The sequence below is a fragment of the Ambystoma mexicanum genome, assembly GCF_040938575.1.
Source record: "Ambystoma mexicanum isolate Mex_15411 chromosome 12 unlocalized genomic scaffold, UKY_AmexF1_1 Mex_chr12_unloc.2, whole genome shotgun sequence".
In the NCBI taxonomy this organism is placed as follows: domain Eukaryota; kingdom Metazoa; phylum Chordata; class Amphibia; order Caudata; family Ambystomatidae; genus Ambystoma; species Ambystoma mexicanum.
In genome coordinates, this window is record NW_027182323.1 from 9,883,842 (window position 1) to 9,888,189 (window position 4,348).

Below are 4,348 nucleotides of genomic sequence, written 5' to 3' on the forward strand. Positions count from 1 at the left end.
CTAAAATAGGGTATCCCCTTGATGTTGAGGGGTAACATTTAACAAAGCACTGCTTCAACTATCCCTTGCATTCGGGAGGGGAGTACATCATAAGCCTACACTGTGACAGCTTCTAGAAGCCATCTCATCCTTTTTTGAAGGGGATACCAAATATTACAGCTAATATAGTGTTGTAATATTTGTTATCCCTTTGATTTTGAGGGGTTACATTTAACAAAGCTCTGCTTGAACTATCCCTTGCATTGGGGAGGGGAGCACATCATAAGCCTACACTGTGACAGCTTCTGGAAGCCATCCCATCCTTTCTTTTTTGAAGGGCATACCAAATATAATGGCTAAAATAGGGTATCCCCTTGATGTTGAGGGGTAACATTTAACAAAGCACTGCTTCAACTATCCCTTGCATTCGGGAGGGGAGTACATCATAAGCCTACACTGTGACAGCTACTGGAAGCCATTTCATCCTTTTTTGAAGGGGATACCAAATATTACAGCTAATATAGTGTTGTAATATTTGGTATCCCCTTGATTTTGAGAGGTAACATTTAACAACGCACTGCTTGAACTATATCTTGCATTGGGGAGGGGAGTACAATATAGGCCTAAACTGTGACAGCTTCTGGAAGCAATCTCATCCTTTTTTGAAGGGGATACCAAATTAATGATTAATATAGGGTTGTAATATTTGGTATCCCCTTGATGTTGAGGGGTGACATTTAACCAAGCACTGCTTGAACTATCCCTTGCATTGGGGAGGGGAGCACATCATAAGCCTTCACTGTGACAGCTTCTGGAAGCCATCCCATCCTTTTTTGAAGGGGATACCAACTATAATGGCGAATGTAGGGTTGTAATATTTGGTATCCCCTTGATGTTGAGGGGTAACACTTAACAAAGCAGTGCTTGAACTATCCCTTGGATTGGGGAGGGGAGTACATCATAGGCCTACACTGTGACAGCTTCTGGAAGCCATCCCATCCTTTTTTGAAGGGGATACCAACTATAATGGCGAATGTAGGGTTGTAATATTTGGTATCCCCTTGATGTTGAGGGGTAACATTTAACAAAGCACTTCTTGAACTATCCCTTGCATTGGGGAGGGGAGTACAACATACACCTTCACTGTGACATCTTCTGGAAGCCATCCCATCCTTTTTTTGAAGGGGGGATACCAAATATAATGGCTAATATAGGGTTGTAATATTTGGTATCCCCTTGATGTTGAGGGGCAACATTTAACAAAGCACTGCTTGAACTATCCCTTGCATTGGGGAGGGGAGTACATCATAAGCCTACGCTGTGACAGCGTCTGGAAGCCATCTCATCCTTTTTTTGAAGGGGACACCAAATATTACAGCTAATATAGTGTTGTAATATTTGGTATCCCCTTGATTTTGAGGGGTAACATCTAACAACGCACTGCTTGAACTATCCCTTGCATTGGGGCGGGGAGCACATCATAAGCCTTCAATGTGACAGCTTCTGAAAGCCATCTCATCCTTCTTTGAAGGGGATATCAAATATAATGGCTAATATAGGGTTGTAATATTTGTTATCCCTTTGATTGTGAGGGGTAACATTTAACAAGGCACTGCTTGAACTATATCTTGCATTGGGGAGGGGAGTACATCATAAGCCTACACTGTGACAGCTTCTGGAAGCCATCTCATCCTTTTTTCGAACGGGATACCAAATATAATGGTTAATATAGGGTTGTAATATTTGGTATCCCCTTGATGTTGAGGGGTGACATTTAACCAAGCACTGCTTGAACTATCCCTTGCATTGGGGAGGGGAGTACATCATAAGCCTACACTGTGACAGCTTCTGGAAGCCATCTCATCCTTTTTTTGAAGTCGATACCAAATATTTCCGCTAATATAGTGTTGTAATATCTAGTATCCCCTTGATGTTGAGGGGTAACATTTAACAAAGCACTGCTTGAACTATCCCTTGCATTGGGGAGGGGAGTACATCATAAGCCTACACTGTGACAGCTTCTGGAAGCCATCTCATCCTTTTTTTGAAGGCGATACCAAATATTTCCGCTAATATAGTGTTGTAATATTTGGTATCCCCTTGATTTTGAGGGGTAACATTTAGCAACGCACTGCTTGAACTATCCCTTGCATTGGGGAGCGAAGCACATCATAAGCCTACACTGTGACAGCTTCTGGAAGCCATCTCATCCTTTTTTTGAAGGGGATACCAAATATTACAGCTAATATAGTGTTCTAATATTTGCAATCCTCTTGATTTTGAGGGGTAACATTTAACAATGCTATGCTTGAACTATCCATTGCATTGGGGAGGGGAGTACATCATAATCCTTCACTGTGACAGCTTCTTCTGGAAGCCATCCGATCCTTTTTTTGAAGGGGATACCAAATATAATGGCTAATATAGGGTTGTAATATTTAGTATCCCCTTGTTTTTGAGGGGTAACATTTAACAACACTCTGCTTGAACTATCCCTTGAATTGGGGAAGGGAGTACATCATTTCTGTGCACTGTGACTCTGGGCCAGCCCAATGGCTGCTCGGGGCACCAACACACAATTAATGTGGCAGGGATCACCCTGATCGTCGTGGTCACACAACAAGACCGCAGCTGCTGTGGGCTCCCGGACAAGCAGCTGCTCTGCGATCACACAGAGGGCCAGTGGCCTGGAGGCACCTTGTTACACATGCTGGTCTGGGGTACACCCAGAATAGGAGGGCCGCAGGCCTGTGATCACAAGGGGTAGGCCTGCAGGCCCTACACAATGAGACACAGAGACAGAGTGCCATTACATTTAGTCTACTACCGTGGTATTGCACGTGCGTGCGGAGGCTCCTTCTTCCAGTTAAGTATGAGGCTGTCATGAAACATCCTTAGAGGGTGTGAGAAAAATGGGGCGAGACCCTCTTTTTTGTGAGGGGGCCTGACTCTAGAGGGTGTAGAGAGGAATGACAAGAGAGGATTAGAGTCAAAGGCCTAGAACAAGGGTAGACTTTGACTCTAATCCTCTCTTGACATCCTTAGAGGGGCAATACATGTTCTTAAAATGGAAACACCACAAATACTCCCACTATGCTATGAGATGTGTAATATATATATATTGTCAGTCTCGTTTATTGTGTGATTTATCTGCATTTCATGTCAAGCCTGTAAAATGAAATATTATTTGTATGAGTTTTACGTGCCTGCCATGATGACTGCACCGCTACACAACACCCTCTACAGTGAACCCATCTATCAGGTCAATTTCCCTAAGGAGGTAGTATTCCGGAGTATTTTTTTAAATTTCCAAGCGTAGTTTGTGTACCTATTTCCATCACTGTTGGCAGCTGTGATTTATTCAGCTACTAATAACCATATAACCCACCAAGTGTTGGCAGCTGTGATTTTTTAAGCTACAAATAACCATATAACCAACTAAGTTTCATTTAACTCAATGCAGTTCAGCTGACTGATCAAGCAACAGTGGCGTACTGAGCCAGGGGTTGGGGGGAGGGCATTCTGCCACCCTACAGGCTCTTTTTAGAGACTGACCGGGACTTTCGTCAGTGGGCCACCCTTCCAGTTCGGTAACTCAATGAGGGTGCCCAACGAGAAAGGTGTCCCGCTGGCACCCCTGTCGTAGAGTGCTCATGTCCATTTCTCATATTTTCTTCTTTTGTAGGCCGTGGAGAGAGGAAGGGGAGACTGGAAAAGAGGGGGTTTGAAGAACTTAAGTCGCATGAAGTAAAACCGAGCTCTACACCCGGATTCACCCCCTTCTTCATAAAAGCCATGCGCCAGTAATACAGCAAGATCTTTGTCGAGCTGAAGTGTGTGTTAGATCGGGGAGCTTAGTATGGTCGATAAAGGGTAAGAAAGATAACCGGCAGGAAGAGTTGGCTTGCTCAAGAGCTACCCATCTGTGAGGGGACCTCCAAGCCAAAATGTGCGTAACCCGAGCAGCCACATAATACCTGAGAAGATCCAGAGCCGCCATTCCTCCCCTCCGGGCATCGCTTAAAACCTCAGCTTTTGGAACTCTAGGCTTTTTGCCCACCCAGATAAATTGTAGGACCCTACGCTACAGCATACATACTTCAAGGTTGGGTATCTTAACTAGCAAGGCTTGACAAAGATACAAGAATTTGGGTAAAAGATTCATTTTTACTGCAGTGATTCGTCCCATCAGTGATATTTCCTGCTTACTCCAACATTTAAGATCTTCGGCAAGATCCTTAAGCAACCCTGGGAAGTTGACCCAATATACATCCTGTGGGGAAACAGGAATCCTCACCCCCAGATACTCAATAGTGTGAAATGCCCACGGAATTTGGCAGGTGGATCTCGCAGCGGAAATGACTTCCTT